The sequence below is a fragment of the Phyllobates terribilis genome, unplaced genomic scaffold, assembly GCF_046119375.1.
Source record: "Phyllobates terribilis strain yellow unplaced genomic scaffold, ASM4611937v1 Scaffold_9__5_contigs__length_417890890, whole genome shotgun sequence".
Taxonomy (NCBI): Eukaryota; Metazoa; Chordata; class Amphibia; order Anura; family Dendrobatidae; genus Phyllobates; species Phyllobates terribilis.
Genome location: NW_027362769.1, coordinates 238,162,420 through 238,181,371, shown reverse-complemented (window position 1 = coordinate 238,181,371; position 18,952 = coordinate 238,162,420).

Below are 18,952 nucleotides of genomic sequence, written 5' to 3'. Positions count from 1 at the left end.
TATCTGGTGCTCCATGTCGGGCTTTGCAGGTGGCCTAATGTGCTTCCATGTGATTGACACGCCCTCTGAGCAGTGGAGTACTCGGTGCCGGGCCGGTCGTTGCTAGGGGAAATGTCACAGTGGCGGTGACCCAGTCCGTGACCCTGGGTGGTCAGTAAAAAGGGGATTTTATAGTTTTTATGTACAAAGTTCGTGACGCCACCTGTGGTAAGCGGCTAAAGGGAGCCGCCGCTGCGGAGCAGGTCCTCTGGAGCTGATTGTAGTGCAGCAAAGCTGGTGTGGCTCTCCACAGGTAGAGCTTAGCTTCAGGGCAGTGTAGATGTTATAGGTGATGCTGGACGTTGTAGTGCAGGGTTTGATGGCGCAGCAATAATCAGTCCACAACTTAATGGCGGTTTCCACTTATCTTTACTGGCGGTGATTAGGCAAACCGGGACTAGGGCACTGGCTAGAAGTGGAAGTCCGGGCAGTAAGGAAGCAACTAAGGAATCCACCTCACCAGGTGAAGTTGGAGGCCTTCCCTTTCCACTAATCTCTTTGGCCCTGCTGCTTGTAGCTGTGCAGTGGCCCTCGTCCCTGAGTGCAACATCTTTGTGCTCACCCGTATGGCAGGCAGCTCGGGCCTTGCGGATGCGCCGCTCCCATGTGGCGGTGCTGGGCCCTGCGGTGCTGCTTAGCCTCCGGGTGTCTGCTGGGGCCAGGAGACCTGCAGTCTCCTGCACTCCGGTTTCTGCTGCTGGGCCTTCAGTGCCCCACAGGCTGGGACTCCCATGTCCGGTTCCTCTGTGTTGGTTCCTTCTGGGGTGAACTGCCGCGCAGCTTCACTCTCCAGCTCCTCTCTCGTCGACGTCCTCACTTCAACTCCTCACACTAAGTCTCACTAATCCCGCCCCCAGATCCCAGTTGCCAAGGGGAGTGGCTCCGCTTGCAGGTCTGGAGCCAGGAACGTGTTGCATGTTAGTAAACCTGACTAGGGGACCCCTGCTTGCTTCCAGGCATGGCATCACCTCTTGTGAGGGAGGTAATGCCACTGTGGCAACTGGACCCCTGGGGTGCCACATGATGAACTGCCTGGGCTTATTTAAGGGCTTCTAAGACTCACACCTGGGCCTTGGTATTGAATCTGTGACTAGACTTGCAGCTTGCGTGTGCCCATCAATCTGGCTGCGGGCTGCAGGTCTTCTCCTGTAGACCAACTGCTTTTAGTGCATCTTCCTCCTTGTCTGTGACTTCTTATGACTACGAAGTTCTGTCAGTTACCTGTCCCTGGGTCTCCTTGACCTTTTCTCTGTGTACACCTGTGGTTTTCAGGTCATTTTCCTTACTGTGTGCTGTTTCTTTGGTTCCTGACTCTTCCCTTTAATCCAGAGTGTTATCTGCTACCTTCCTGTGGTTTACTGCACTCCACCTGTAATTCCCTGCGTTCCACCTGCTTAACTGCAATTTCCCGACGTCTTCCACCTGCATGCGGTTTCCTGCACTCCAACTGCTTGCGGGTTCATGATGTCCTCCACCTGCCTGTGGTTTCCTGCACTCCACCTGCTTACCTGCGGTTTCCTGACATCCTCTGTCTGCCTGTAGTTTCCTGCACTCCACCTGCTTGCCAGTGGTTTCCTGGCATCCTCTGTCTGCCTGCAGTTTCCTGCACTCTACCTGCTTGACTGCAATTTCCCGACATTCTCCACCTGCCTGCAGTTTCCTGCACTCCAACTGCTTGCGGGTTCATGACGTCCTCCACCTGCCTGTGGTTTCTTGCACTCCACCTGCTTACCTGCGGTATTCCAGACATCCTCTACCAGTAGTTTCCTGCACTCCACCTGCTTGCCAGTGGTTTTCCTGCATCCTCCGTCTGCCTGCAGTTTCCTGCACTCCACCTGCTTGACTCCAATTTCCCGACATTCTCCTCCTGCCTGCAGTTTCTTGCACTTTAACTGCTTGTGGGTTCATGATGTCCTCCACCTGACTGTTGTTTACTGCACTCCACCTGCTTACCTGCGGTATTCCAGACATCCTCTGTCTGCTTGCAGTTTCCTGCACTCCATTTGGTTGCCAGTGGTTTCCTGATGTCCTCTTCCTGCCTGCAGTTTCCTGCACTCCACCTTCTTGCATGCATTTTCCTGATGTCTCCCACCTGTCTGTGGTTTCCTGTATTCCACCTGCTTGCCTGTGGTTTCCTGATGTCCTCCATGTGCTTGCCTGCGGTTTCCTGATGTCCTCCGCTTGCCTGCAGTTTCCTGCACTCCACCTGTTTACCTACAGTTTCCAGTCCCCCTGGACACCAACCTGCTGCCCTGATGCCCATGTGTCAGACTGGGGTGCCAAGGGCTCACCAGAAACATCAACTCCAGGGCCCCACTTTTCAACTACATGCAAATGTGACATTATCCTCAATCACAAATTTATATAACAATGAACTGAGTTGATTGTCAAATGAATAAGATGCTGACTTTGTCTTATTCAAGTATATTGTGCCAAGTACTGCTCATATAGGAGGGTGGTGGCCCACTCCTGCACAAGGGCCCACCGGAGGATTTCTCTGTTCTCCTACGGGCCAGTCCGAGCTTGCTTGTGACCAATGTACCTAGCTAGACCTTGAGCTTAGAGGATTCACCCTACTCAGTGAGCCCCTTGAACTTCTTGTAACATACATAGCTCTGTCAGCTGGAATAATATTTTCCTTTAAAGACAAATTATTGATCAGCCTTTACAAAGTTATGAATTTTTGTAAGAAACTTCATTACCCTTATTTTGCTTCCGTCTATCTCTAATATCATGCTGAAAGTTCTGGCTTATCTGCCTAGTTCATGCTGTCTTAGTAGCTGATTTCACCTGCAGGTCTTATAAAAAAATTTAAACTGCTTTGTGATCATCTCTGCTCACTTTCCCCATACACACACTTTTTAAAAACACTCTCCTATTTGAGCATGGAGAAAGGGAGCAGAGAAGCTGACACAGGAGTATCGATCTTTACTAGCCTTGCAGTTAAAATCAGCTAACAAAAGAGCATGAATTAGGCAGATAAGCCGGCTCTTTCAGCATGGTGTTAAAGATATAAGGTATAAAGGATAAAGTTACTCTTTAACTTATTTTCATAGTACAAAAATAGTAAAACATAAAAAATAACTAAATTTGATGCCGCTATTATAGAAAACAGCAGAACCTTACGTTTAGAAGTCATTCACTAGCTTATATAAACAGTTAGGAAAAAAAAATGCCGACAGCAAAAACGCCGCAAAAACAACCAGAAAGATGCCAAAGAAGATGGTGCAGGAAAAACACTGTCAACATTTTCCCGAAGAGTCTTGTGCTGTAAAAACTCAGCAGGTATGCTGATGTCTAAAAGACGCTGTGTGCACATACTCTTAACATGTCATTTAAAACCGCAAAGTGATTGGCATTAAACAAAAAATGCCAGAGTTGCTGTTTTTTTGCTCATCTTGAGATGAGTATCTAAAGAGAGCTGTTACATTTCCATACTTTTTTGATTGCACTGATATTTTTATACTGGATAAATTGTGGCATGTTTCTACAGCATTCACATTCTGAGATCTGTTCTAATACATATTTTATACATGAGATGAATTACTTTTGTTCATAGATGACTGCATAATAAGGGCACATATTTTATATCCTACAGTGTGTAAAATGAAGCTGACATTTTTGTTAGAGTCTTAAAATAGAGTGGTATAATGACATAACTTTTCATACTAGCTGTATATTGCATGATTTATGGCAACTGATGATTTGCTCTTTTTATACAATGTAAAAGGATGATAAAATGAAATCTGCATGAATAAAGCTAAATTAGGAACTTTAAATTTTCCTATTTGGTCTCCTGTACATATTAACAATGGTTTTCTAGATAACTTTAATACCAAAAATTTCATTTAACAAATATTGTACTTATGAAAATTTAGAATGTAAATTTCAGGACATTTAAGCCCCACCCTAATGACTCCCAGAATTGTTCCCACAATTCTGACTTTTTGGCATTGCTTTGCTTAACTCAGTTTTGTTTTAGGTCTTTCTGCAGGATTGTCCGGGCAAAATGCTAAAATTGTTCACAAGAATAAAGCATAAAGGTGACATAAAACTTGCCTTAAGAAAAGTCAGACAAATAAAAACATATTGACCCACATTTACTGAAGTGGTTGTGCCTAGTTTTTGTTTACTTTGTGCCAAATTCTGGCTCATAATTAGAGATGAGCGTTGTTCGACTCGAACTGTTCGCCAATCTCAAATTCGAGCTGTTTTGAGCGGTGTTCGAGCCGTTCGGCGAACAGAAACGATTTGAAAAAAATCCGGCTGTTCGAGGTTATGTTCGATAACTGTTCGTGCACCAAAATCATAACTGGATTTTTTCACAGAAATGCTGATAATCAATGTTAATACACAGTTTGTGTGTACAGTGGGGCGGGGGGAGGGGCAGGGGATGGATCTCTGCATTTACAGTGGGGAGGTGCAATCTGTCAGCCTATCAGCAGCGCACACACGGAGCGAACTGCTTTTTTTCACACAAGCAAGGGCATGTGTCATTGGCTGTGTATGTCACATGTCCTTGCCCTATAAGACCCAGCCATTTTCCCCGTCGCCACCATTTTCTCACTGCTGCAGCTGCGTGTTAGACGGCACCGCTGTTGCTGTGTGCGCTATGCTTTCAGTGTTAATTTCAAGCCAATTTTCTCAGAAATATACAGATAGCTTGGGAGTAGGGAATAGTTGTGATTGCAGTCCTTTTGAGGACTAGGTTACAGCATTTCCTACGACTTTAAGCAGGCAGGTCTGTGCTCTTAAATAGACAGCTTGGGAGTAGGGACTAGTTGTAATTGCAGTCCTTTTGAGGACTAGGTTACAGCATTTCCTAGGACTTTTTGCCAGGCAGGTCTGTGCCAGTGCTGTGCAAGTGTTTTTTCACAGCATTTGGCTAAATCTAGCGAAGCAAATCCTTTCTGGCCTCTTGCAGTGTGTGTTAGTCAGTGGAGTAGCGTATCTGTGTTGCAAGCTACACCACCTGTGTATAGAATACAATTTTTTTACTGCACCTAGCCAAGTAAAACCTTTTGGGCATAGCATCATTCTATTAGGCCATCTATACTAAGCTCAACCAGCTTGCAAATTACTAATAATTTTTATCTGCATCTAGCTCGGAAAATAATTTTGGGCTTGTAGCAGTGTGTGGGACTTATTCTATTAGTCCATCTATACTAAGCTCCACCAGCTTGCAAATTACAAAAAATTTTTTAGCTTCATCTTGTCTGGAAAATAATTTTGGCCATAGTAGCAGTATGTGGTACTCATTCTATTAGGCCATCTATACTAAGCTCCACCAGCTTGCAAATTACAAATAATTTTTAGCTGCATCTAGCTCGGAAAATAATTTTGGGCTTGTAGCAGTGCGTGGGACTTATTCTATTAGTCCATCTATACTAAGCTCCACCAGCTTGCAAATTACAAATAATTTTTAGCTGCATCTAGCTCGGAAAATAATTTTGGGCATAGTAGCAGTGTGTGGTACTCATTCTATTAGGCCATCTGTACTAAGCTCCACCAGCTTGCAAATTACAAATAATTTTTAGCTGCATCTTGTCTGGAAAATAATTTTGGGCATAGTAGCAGTGTGTGGTACTCATTCTATTAGGCCATCTATACTAAGCTCCACCAGCTTGCAAATTACAAATAATTTTTAGCTGCATCTTGTCTGGAAAATAATTTTGGGCATAGTAGCAGTGTGTGGTACTCATTCTATTAGGCCATCTATAGTAAGCTCCACCAGATTGCAAATTACTAATAATTTTTATCTGCATCTTGTCTGGAAAATAATTTTGGGCATAGTAGCAGTGTGTGGTACTCATTCTATTAGGCCATCTATACTAAGCTCCACCAGCTTGCAAATTACAAATAATTTTTATCTGCATCTAGCTCGGAAAATAATTTTGGGCTTGAAGCAGTGTGTGGGACTCATTCTATTAGTCCATCTATACTAAGCTCCACCAGCTTGCAAATTGCAAATAATTTTTATCTGCATCTAGCTCGGAAAATAATTTTGGGCTTGTAGCAGTGTGTGGGACTTATTCTATTAGTCCATCTATACTAAGCTCCACCAGCTTGCAAATTACAAATAATTTTTATCTGCATCTAGCTTGGAAATTAATTTTGGGCTCGTAGCAGTGTGTGGGACTCATTCTATTAGTCCATCTATACTAAGCTCAACCACCTGTGCATGTAATAAAATTGTTTTACTGCATCTAACCCAGCCAATCCTTTTGGGCTAATACCACAGTTTGGCCACTCAGCTCTGCTTGGTTCCCATCCATCGTTTTTTGTGCAAACAACTCCAGAGTTGTCAATTAGTTAACCACCAAAATGAGTGGAAAAAGGCCTGCTGCTGGTGGAAAGGGGAATAGGCGTTGTGTCCGTGGGGTAGGTGTTAAAGCAACAGTAACATCTGAAGAAGAAAGACCATCTTCCAGCCAAACTAAGATGTCTACTTCTTTTAGCGGACAATGTGATACAATCCCTTTCTTACGGCCATGCCAATCGCTACAAATTCCAGATGAGGCACAAAAACAGCAGGTGCTTCAATGGAAATCAAGTGCTCCTTTAAGTGGGCTCTCCTCCACCTCAACTTCAACATCACAAATACTCCAGCCCTCAGAGGTGTCACCCCAATCGCACTTGCTTGCTCACAGCTCCCAAGTCTCCAGCTGCCCATCGGAGTATGGGGTAGAACAGATGGTTTAGTCTGCAGAGCTGTTTACTCATACTATAGCCTGGGAATCAGAGGTCGGCTCCAGAGCTTATGTGAATCCAGATGAGGAAATGAGGAAATGATCTGCACTGATGTCCAGAATCTTTATGAGTCGGATCCAGGACCAGACGCAGAAGGTTCTGACCATAATGTAGACCCTTGTTCCCAAACTGTAACTCCTGTTGGTGGAGACAATGAGGAAGACGATGATGAGACTCAAATACCTGCTTGGAGCGACAACTTGAGTTTTTTGTCAGGGCAGGAAGAGGTTTGCTCTGAGGACGACGGGTGTGAGAACACACAGGGTGATGATGACGAGGTTGCAGATCCCACTTACTGTCAACCCACAGTCAGCCAGTCAATGTGGTCAGCAGAGGAGGTGGAGGAGGATGCTAGTGATGATGAGGTCAGGTTGCGCCTTCCTGGTCATAGCTGTAGTACTGGAAGCATGTCAACAACTGCATCTTCAAACACAACTCTGCCTCTGACCACAAGTCGTGGTGGCTCTTCAGGTCGCATGGGTGCTAAGCCTTGCATAGCCTGGGCATTTTTTCAGGTCGATAAGGATGACCCAACTCGTGTTATCTGTAACATTTGTCACCAAAAGCTAAGTAGAGGCCAAAAAATCCATAGTTTGAGTACTTCATGCATGAACCGTCACATGGATATGAAGCATAAGTTGCAGTGGGAAGCTCACTGTGCTACAATGCGGCCTAGCGGGCCGGGCGAACCACCGTCTGCACCATCTTATGCACCCGCGGCTTCTTCATCCTCTGTGACTGGGGGGACAGCAGTCACACCTGTTTTGGGATGCAAACCTGTCACCTCTTTACCCGCAACAGCCAGCGTGATTGGCAGGTCATCATTTTATTTGGATGTGGAAACACCAGCTGGTGTTGAGCGCTCTCCGACATAGAGAGCACCACCTTTGGATCAAGGCAACCTAACATGTCCACCTGCATCTTCCTCACAGACTGGCAGATTGCTGGGGACACCCTCCTCAACACCGTGTATGCACAACAGCCAGCCCTCGGTCCCTCAGATGTGGACAAGTAAAAGACCATTTCCTCCTAGCCATGAGAAAGCTAAGAGGTTGAATTTCACTATCTGCAAGCTCTTGGCTGCAGAAATGCTGCCTTTCCGGCTGGTGGACACAGAGGATTTTCGAGACCTTATGTCCATCGCAGTGCCCCAGTACCATATGCCCAGTCGGCACTACTTCTCAAAGAAAGGTGTGCCTGCCCTCCACCAGCATGTCGCACACAACATCACCGCTTCCTTGAGAAACTCTGTGTGTGACAGGGTGCATTTCACCACAGACACTTGGCCAAGTAGGCATGGACAGGGGCGCTATATGTCGCTGACTGGGCACTGGGTAACTATGGTGACAGCAGGACAAGGGGCTGCTGTCCAAGTCTTGCCGTCCCCGCGAGTTGTGCGTCAATCCTCTTTATCTCGAAGTTCCTCGACTGCTTCTGCCTCCTCAACCTCCTCTCGGTCCTCCACCTGCACCCAAAGCCTGTCTGGTCATGCCACACATTTTCTAACTGCGCAGAAGGGATCCTGCACACCTCCTTACTATGCTGGCAGCAGGGCTCAACGTCATCAGGCGGTTTTTACTTTGAAATATCTGGGAAATGTGAGTCACACAGCTGAGGAGTTGTGGTCAGCTCTGGAGAACCAGTTTCATGAATAGTTGTCTCCACTGGACCTGAAACCAGGGAAGGCCGTGTGCGACAATGCTGCAAACCTCGGTGCGGCCCTTCGCCGGGGCAATGTCACACACATGCCTTGTATGGCTCACGTGTTGAACCTGGTTGTCCAGCAATTTTTAGGCCACTATCCCAGACTAGATGGCCTTCTGCAGAGGGCACGGTCGCTGTGTGCTCACTTCCGCCGTTCGCATCCCGCAGCTCTGCGACTTACATCTCTACAGAAGTCCTTAGGCCTGCCACTTCACCGGCTAAAATGCGATGTGCCTACCCGGTGGAATTCAACTCTGCACATAATGCAGCCACTGTGGCAGCACCGACAAGCCCTGGTGCAATACGTTCTGACGTATAGCCTGGGCCAACGGGATCCAGAGGTGGAGCAAATCACGCTGGAGGAGTAGTCTCAGATCAGGCACCTATACACCCTTCTGCACAGTTTTGAAATGGCGACGAAGATGTTTAGTGCTGACGATGCCATTATCAGCATGAGTATTCCGGTGATTTACATGCTGGAGCACATGTTAAACAGAATTCGGAGTCAGGTGGTGCGACAAGAGGAGGTGGAGGAAGTAGAGGAGGAGGAGTTGTATGCGGAAGGGCTAACATCTGCAAGGTCCAGACGGTCAGCAGCACCAAGGCGGCAGGCATGTGAGGGTGGGGGAGATGGATTTACCAGGGCGCATGGTAGCAGCCAAACTAGTGAGGAAGGTGCAGGAGCCCAGGAAGAAGTGGAGGACGAACTGATGGAAGACTCATCAGATGAGGGAGACCTTGATCACATTTCTGTTGTGCGAGGTTGGGGGGAGAGGGCAGAGGAAGGAAGCATGATTGTTACCTCGCCACCAACATAACAAGGACTTGGTGCTCCTGGATGCGCAAGACACATGAGTGCCTTCTTGCTGCACTACCTGCAACATGACCCTCGAATTGTCAGAATTCGAAATAATCCTGACTACTGGGTTGCCACACTCTTAGATCCCCAGTACAAAAGTAAATTTGCCGAAATAATTCCTGCCATAGAAAGGGATTCACGCATGCAGGAGTATCAGCAGAGACTGTTGCAGAAACTTACATGTGCTTTTCCACAAAACACCAGTGGTGCACGTAGTGAATCTCACAGTTCTAACTTGCCAACCGTGGGACTGTCGAGTGTTCAGCACTCAACTGTAACAGAAACACAGTATCTGCTGGTAACAGCAATTTTGCGAAATCATTTCACAGCTTTTTTAGCCCATCCTTTGCAAGGCCACAGGAGACAAGAAGTCTGACACATAGTCAACGCCTAGAGACGATGGTACAGGATTTTCTCCAAGTAAACATCGAAGCCATGACTGTGTCACTGGACCCTTGCTCTTTTTGGGCTTCCAATCTGGATAAATGGCCGGAGCTCGCCACTTACGCCTTGGAGATCTTGTCATGCCCCGCAGCCAGCGTTCTCTCTGAACGTGTGTTCAGCGCTGCTGGTGGTGTGCTGACAGATAAGCGCACGCGGCTGTCCACTGAGAATGTAGACAGACTCACGTTCATAAAGATGAACAAATCATGGATCCGGAACGACTTTTCTACCCCTGTGTCATCCTGGGGAGAGTAAAAGCTTGAGGATTTCGTAAAATCACCTCACCAACCGTTTTAAGCTTTCAAATTACTAATAATTTTTAGCTGCATTTTGTCTGGAAAATAATTTTGGGCCTGTAGCAGTGTGCGGTACTCATTCTATTATGCCATCTATACTAAGCTCCACCAGCTTGCAAATTACTAATAATTTTTAGCTGCATCTTGTCTGGAAAATAATTTTGGGCCTGTAGCAGTGTGCGGTACTCATTCTATTATGCCATCTATACTAAGCTCCACCAGCTTGCAAATTACTAATAATTTTTAGCTGCATCTTGTCTGGAAAATAATTTTGGGTATAGTAGCAGTGTGTGGTACTCATTCTAACCAACCGTTTTAAGCAACTCTGGGGCAATTGATGCCACTTAAGTGGTGTCTGTGCCACAAATTTTTGGAAAAAATGGAGACTCTTTTTGGAGTCCCCTTGCTTTGTTTTACGTGACGTTGCCATCGTCAATTAGAGGTGGGTTGGGTCTCCCCCCCCCTTTTAACCATAAGAAAATACATACACTATGGCTTGGGGTAACACAGATGGTTGAGTCTGAAGAGCTCTTTACTCAAAGGTCTGCTCCAAAACTTCAGTGTCTGCTAGTCAGCGTAGTAACCCAGCTGCGAAGCAAGCTGCACTACCTGTGTATCTAATAATGATTTTTAAATGCATCTAGCCTAGGCAGACTGTGGGGACCCCTAACCAAACCCAGACACTCAGCCCCCTAACGCCCCCCTTTTATTGACAATACAATCATGTAACTCTTACAACTGGATGGGTGAGGATCGGTCACAGCTATATTAACTGTTTATACTCATTCCATTAGAAATGCATTTTATTTCTAAAATAATTCAGCTTGTTGCAGCATGCCCTGTGTCTCCAGTCTCCACAACGGCAAGTTGGCCAACAAGTGTATCTCTCCAACATGTCCTTTCTATTTCCAGGCCACGGAGGATCCTGCGTACTCATATGCAGGACTCTGACTCCCATCCATCACTCTTATCACTTGTTCCACCAATCTCCACGGCCCACGGAGGGGCCACCGCAGTCAGTGAATCCTTCCTTATTTAGTATAGAGTCTACCAATACTTTGGGCGTATTAGCCCAGCTGCGAAGCACGCTGCACCGCCTGTGTCTCTAATGAGAATTTTTAACTGCATCTAGCCTAGGCAGACTGTGGGGACCCCCAACCAAACCCAGACGCTCTGCATCTAACCCAGCCAATCATTTGATAGTATTGCTAGTAGCAGAGTCGCATGGGCTCTAAACCTTGCATAGCCTGTGCATTTTTTCAGATCGCTAAGGATGACCAAACTCGTGTTATCTGTAACATTTGTCACCAAAAGCTAAGTAGAGGCCAAAAAATAGATAGTTTGAGTACTTCATGCATGAACCGTCACATGGATATGAAGCATAAGTTGCAGTGCGAAGCTCACTGTGCTACAATGCGGCCTAGCGGGCCGGGACAACCACCATCTGCCCCACCTGTGTCATCCTGGGGAGACTAAAAGCTACTGTGTAGTATTTTCCAAAAATTTGAGGGAATTACCACGGGTATGGTTTGGAAGAGGTATAAGAGTTTAGGTAGGACGTTCATTTTTAGTATACTTATTTTGCCGAACCAGGAAAAATCCTTCACCGTCCAAGAAGTAAGATCTTTATGGAGTTATTCAATAAAGGGCCCAAAATTAAGATAAAATAGATGGGAGAGGTCTCTATGAATGCGAAATCCTAAGTATTTGATACCCTGTGAGGGCCAGGCAAAGGGAAAGTTGGACTGGATGGAATCCTGTATGGATTTGGGGAGGGAGACATTGAGGGCCTCAGACTTCGCTGCATTGATTTTAAAATGTGACCATGTAACAAAGTGATCTATTTCAGCCATAACAGCAGTGATGGATATATGTGATTGTGTGATATATACTAGGACATCATCAGCAAATGCAGAGCACTTGTACTCGGTGCCTCCCACCTCAATCCACTTAATATTGGGGTTATCACGAATTGATGAGAGCAGGTGCTCCATCACTATGATGTATAAGAGACGGGACAGAGGACATCCCTGCCTTGTCCTATTGGTGATTATGAAAGGTGATGAAAATGTTCCATTTATCTTCAGCCTAGCTGACGGATTACGATACAGGGCCATGATTTTGGCTATAAAAGGGTCCCCTAGACCCCTACCCCAAGCTTTTTAAGAGAATAATATATGGCGTGCCAGGAGACTCTATGGAATGCTTTCTCAGGATCCAACGAGAGTATCTAATTACAAATTTTTAACTGCATCTAGCCCAGGCAATACTTTGGGCCTAGTAGCAGTGTCTGCTAGTCAGCGGAGTAGCCACCGCCTGTAGATTTAATTACAAATTTTTAACTGCATCTATCCCAGGAAATACTTTGGACCTAGTAGCAGTGTCTGCTAGTCAGCGGATTAACCCACCTGTTAAGCAAGCTACACCACCTGTAGTTTGGACACTTAATTTTTTCAAAGGAAATGCTTCGGGACCCCGGGACACTCAATGAAGAGCATCGGGGAGGTACCCCAAGGCACAGGGGCTGCGACTGGCGGTAGGACGCCTTGTGGTGGACCGCCAAGCTCGATCCTTATAAAAGCTTTTTAACTGCAGCAGCTTTAGTGGATGCTACTGGAGCTGGAATTCCCGCGGCTGCTGGCATCAGACTTGCCCTCCAATAGATCCTTGTAAAAGGATTTAAAGTGTACTCATTCAAATTACAGAGGCAATTTAAATTAAAAAGCTTAGACATGCCTCCACCACAGGGGGGCTCACTCGACCCACCAGCGGACAGGCACCAGTATTGGGAGAGGGGGGCTGACCGTCAGGGTCCACCGCAGCTCTGGCACAAACCCGGCGACACGGAGGTCGCACGGGCAGGAACGGACTGGCCATGTCAGCTTCGCACTTTTTTGGTTTTAGAAGGGCATGACATGCCTATATCTGTATCTCCCCTTCCTTTTACTCCTCCACCTCTTTTCTTTTCGCATGACTATATGTACTTGTCACTTTTCCATGTGTTAGTTGTGTCTTCTGAGCAATTTGTCAGGTTTTGGACACCTTTGAAGGTGTTTTCTATGTGTTTCTATGTGTTTTTGTTTGCCTGCCATTGGTTTTAACTGTGTTCGACGAACAGTTCGACGAACAGTCCGGCGAACACACGGGTGACACACTTGACATCCTTTTTAGGTCCAGATGTTGGTATAGTTCTGCAAAATTGAGATTTGTATATTTTTTTTCTTGTGCTCCAGTTTTTATTTCGTATTCACAAGCTGTCTGCTATCAAAATGTGACAAATTTAGTTGCGCTCTATTTTTGAAAAAAAAAATGGAGTCTTTTTGCAATATATGGCACTTAAGAGTAGCTGTAAAACCTGGTGCATTTTTTTATGCTAAAAAGTCTAAGCCAAGTTTATTTATTGCGACTTTTTAAAAAGTTCAAATTCATAATCCAGTGGTTGGGAGGGGGGTAGTAAAAACTGGAGAAACAGCTTTGGACAAAATTGTTAAACTTACAGATGCAACAAATTTGTAATCGTAACAAAACGCAACACTAAACAAAACTGACTTAATCATTCCTCTCATGATATATTCTTTAAGAGTAATTATTCTTTGAAGGGAAGTCATTGTAGCAACTTTGGTGCATCTATAGATTGCGTGGACTAAAGGACCCCATACACATTAGACTAATATTGACTGAACCTTTTGATATCAGAGGGTTCAGACGATGATCAAATATGTATGTGGGCTCCAGCTTATTGATGGCCAGGAGAAATGGCGAATGTGTATGTCCGATTTTGGACTACCGATCACATAGTTCTCTCAGAGATAAACCACAGACCAAAGTATCAGTGGGCAGCTCTCTCAAAGAGAACACATGAGCGCTTGGCCGAGCGAACACTACTGTGCATAGGAGTGTTGGCTGAGATGACTATTGGCCAAAGAATAGACTAAAGCATCATTCAGCCAACAGCCATCAAATGTGTATGGCTGTCTTAGGAGTTAGATTACACAAATTGCACTGCCAAGAAAAATGATCTTTTGCACACCACAAAAGATCATTTCACCCGAAGAAGACTTTGCACATGCGTGGCACGATCTGCAACCCTGTTTAGACTCCATGAGTATTGTGAAATTAGCATTCTTAGGAAAGCTCATTCACAATAATCATGCAGTTTAAATGCATTACCTTAAGTTTACTCTAATTATTAAATGAAGAGGAATGGTCTGTATGCAAGAGGAAGAAAGGTGCTGGGGGAGTAGGCTGTGAACCCAGTCAATCCATGAAGAAGTATCCACCACACTCTCAGAAAGGTAAGTTGCAAATAATTTTACTCAATGGTATATACATACAAGGATAAGGTGAGTCAAATGAAACAAAATAGCGTTAGAATTGGACATTTCGACCCTTCCTGAGTCTTTGCTAAATCTCTTAGATGAGGGGATTAGGGAATGCATTGTTCATGCTGTAATGGAGGCTAGATCCAATATCCAAAATAGAAAAGTAAAGCAGGCACATCCCATGCCATTACTTTTCTATTGTGCATATTGGATCTGTCCAATATTATCATTATTTTATCGCTATTTAATTTCATCTGACTCACCTTATCCTTGTGTGTATACACCATTGAATAAAATTATTTTCAATTTACCTTCCTGAGAGTGCAGTGGATACTTCTTCATTGATACTCTAATTATTAGACAGCAGTAGTTAATGTTGCCTATTCTGTGGAAATAAGAAAATGACAATAAAAACATAAAAATAAAACTTGACATAATTGATTTGAATTAATCCACCCAAATTCTTTCACCATAAAAAGTAAGAAAAGAAAGTCCATAGGCATAAATACTGTTACTAAACATTTTAGTAATAATCTTGACGTAAAACTGTTCCCTTCCAAAAATATGCCTGTAAGAACATACTGAAAAATTGACTAAAGAGCGAAATATTTTTGTTCGGAAAAATAATTAAACCGTAAGCTAGAGCCAAAAATGGAACAAGGTAATTGAATTAAATTAATAACCCGAAGATACCTCTAAATAGTGGAATCTGGACTCTTTCCCAGAATTCACTCAAAGGAACAGGTAGAGCATTCCGTTATAATCAGACATGAAAAGGGATATCCATCTACTTGGTCTTAATAGATCTGTTTTTGACCTTAGGATATGGGAAAAAGCGATAGTGAAATTTTATTCTATATTATTAAGTTAGAAGGCGATTGAGCTTGAAATGAAAACATATGATTTAATAATAGTGTGCTCAAAAGTAACATACATATTACTTATGCTCAGTCAAAAGCCAAGTAGATTATGTTATTAAAGAGGAAGGGAGATTTAATTCAGACTGTGTAAAATACATTAGCTAGGAAAAATATAATATGCCGAGAAAATGATCAGAGATTGTTGCAAATGTGATACCAAGTTTAAACAGATTGAAGTTCCCGAGTAATAATATATATTTTTTAATATAGAAGAGTATCAGCTAGCAGATTTTATCGGGTTCTAAATGAATGGAATCAAATGTAGTTTTAATAAAGGATTTTAAAGACTTCTGACATCTTGGTACTAAGATACATTTCTTCACTCTTTGTAAAAATATTTTATTTCAGATATATCATTTTATGATTAAAAAGGTGGCATTCTGTTATTTTAATAAATTGTATTTCTAAAAAACAAAATACTGAAATACTTGATGACTTAGGCTGTGTGTCCACGTAGCGTTTTTCAAGCGTTTTTGATGCGGAATTTCCGCAGCGGAAACGCTTGTAAAACGCTTGGTAACCCGCACCCCATGGTCCCCAATGTGATTCCGCAAGTTCTATGCACATGCTGTGGATTTTTCCGCAGCGTTTATTCTGCGTTCAAAAATCCGCAGCATGTCATTTAATTTTGCGTTTCCGCAAGCAGAATTGCCTTTGTCCAATGCATAAAAAACGCAAGGCAATTCCGCATGTGGAAAACGCGTGATAAACGCGCGAAAAATGCGCGATAAACGCGTGTGGAATTCCGCATGCGTTTTTCCGGGAGAGGACTTGCAGAAATGAAGCAGAAATTTTCTGCTTCATAAATGCAACGTGGGCACATAGCCTAAAGCACATCTCTATTATTTCAGTTGCAATATAAGCACTGCTAACCATAGAGGACAAGTCTGATCTAAGGACCCATTTTCTAGCATATTTTGCAAAAAAAAATCTGCTTCAAAGTTTTATGTGTACTACGCTCAACATCTTTGTTTTTAGGAGGATTTGGCAGAGTGGCATTACAATTTGCATCAAACTTAATTTTGCTGTATAAGCGTTTTGCTTTTTTTTGCACAAGTCAATGGTCTAAAGAAAGCCACCTTAGGCCTCCTTCATGCATCCTGATATTTCTGGTACTGGAAAAAACGTTACCGGTGCTATCAGCGTGTCCTTTTGTACAATCTGCATGGCATCTGTGTGTCCTTATGTACCATACATGTGGTATTCGCGTGACATCTGTGGGCACCATCAGTGTGACATGTACTGGAGTAGAATGCAAAATAGAAATGACAGATGTTTAGGTGTTAGATGAGCAAATGTGTGTAGTTGTACTTAGTTAAAAATAAATAAATAAATGAAAAAAATGGTGTGGAGTCCCCATTATCTTTAAAAAAACATCTAAGGGAAAGCAGGCAGCTGTGAGCTGGTCTTATTCTGCTGGGAAGGACCCAATAACCATGGAGCTTCCCAATCTAATAATATCAGCTCACAGCTGTCTGCTTAGCCTTTACTGGTTATTAAAAAGGGGGGAACCTAAAAAAAATGCTGTTCGCCATGTGCAATTGGATTTGTAGTCCAGAGCCTCTCATCTAGCCAAATCAGTACTCATACTTTGCACTGACGAGGGCCAACAGCCCGAAACACCATGTCTGCAAATTGAGTTTCTGATTTGGCTTTTATCCTAAGTCATATTGCACGACTCGTTAAAGGGTTGATTGTGACTTGTAGGATTGCTACTTCCAATAGGTGGCGCTAAAGAGTACAAGTCCTCTTTTTCTCTGAAGAGGCAATTTGCATATGGATTTTGTAATAAATTTAAATGATTTTTAAGGACCTCACCTTTTTTGACGGAATTTTTTCACTTCTACTATATATCCTTGACAGACTGCAAGGTTCTGTGCATGGAGGACGTCCCACCATGGGTGAGCTGAAATCTGCTGTCTTTTTTTATGAGAGAGAACAGTTCTCTCAGTGTTTGGGAAGGGTGCTATGTCTGCACTTGCTTCCAACACAGGAAGATGCATATTATAGTGTGTACAAACACTGTGCGTCAGCACACTGTAATTATCGCACACATAAACTCCATACATATATACATAAACTGCTATACATGCAAAAAAATTAGGGTACTTAACTAACATTTTTTGATTATAAGCCTAAAGAGCCAGAAATAGGAGCCAGGCATTGCTCTAATTAAATGCTGTCTGGGAAAGCTGTGTGGAAATCGGTACACAGCCCAAGACGTCACCACACTCCTTGTGCACAAAACAAAAAAACATAGAAAAGGACCTGCACACCTATTGTGTAAAACTGGTTTTAATTAGATCTAATCCTTAAAGGGAATCTGTCACCCCCTGGCACTTATCTGACTTCTAATATGGGCATGCAGGTGATAGAAATGTAAATCTATTCATACCTGTATGCCTCATATTAGAGGTATTGTTGCTGTGAAATGTCTTTTTATTCATATAATTTTCATATGTTTTCCAGTCCCGGGGACTGGAAGAAATCCCCACCTCAAGTGTGAATTATAATGATTCCCCCCTCCCCTGCATGTTACAGTGCCCTGTGATGTGCAGTTGCAGCAGCCAAATCCAGGCATTTTTTCTGCTCTGTGTAGAAACAGTGTTGCTTACTGTACTTGTCATTTAGCGTAAAGGATTTATCAAAAAAAATAATAGTGTTTTCATGCACTGTCTCTTTAAAAAAGCCGGCCGGCAATTCAGCAGCGGTACCCGACAATTTATAACAGACAGAATAGAGCTTCACACATAGATTAGATAGATAGAAACATGTCAGTCACATATATATGAAGTACAGTGATAGTGTTGGTTACTGTACTTGTCATTTAGTATTAAAATAAAGGATTTATTATTAAAAAAATTGGCGTGGGGTTCCCCTTAATTTTAGGCTCTAGCGGAGGTTAAGCAGACGGCTGGGGCAGATGTTTGAAGCCTGGGAAGGGGGTAATACCCACGGAGCTTCCCAGGCTACTAATATCAGCCCCCAGCTGAATACCTAGCCTTTACTAGCTATTAAAATGGGGGACACCCCAAAAAAAATGACGTGGGGTCCCCCCTAATTTAATAGCTAGCAAAGGCTAGGCAGACAGCTGGGGGCTGATATTAATAGCCCAGGAAGGGAGCCATGAATATTGGCCCCCTCCCAGGCTAGAAACACCAGCCGTCAGCCGCCCCAGAAATGGCGCATTCATAGGATGCGCCAATTCTGGCACTTAGCCTTGCTCTTCCACGCTGCCCTGGTGCGGTGGCAGGGGGTAATAGGGTTGGGGTTGATGTCAGCTTATAATGCCAGCTGACATCAAGCCCAGGTTAGTAATGGAGAGGCGTCTATAAGACACCCCCATTACTAACCCCATAGTCAAAGTTAAAAAAAACACAAACACCCAGAATAAAGTCCTTTAATTGAAATAAAGACACAATCCTTTATTGTTCTAAATTAAACCATACTTACTGTCACGCCCATTCCAGCTGAAGCCAACGATCTCCTGCAATAAAAGAAAAATAATAAAGCAACCTCATCCTTACCTTTCCATGGTTCCCACGACAGCTTCAGCTCTGCTACATCGAGATGACAGGCTGGACCGCAGCAGAACGCTGCCATCCAGCCTCTCATCCC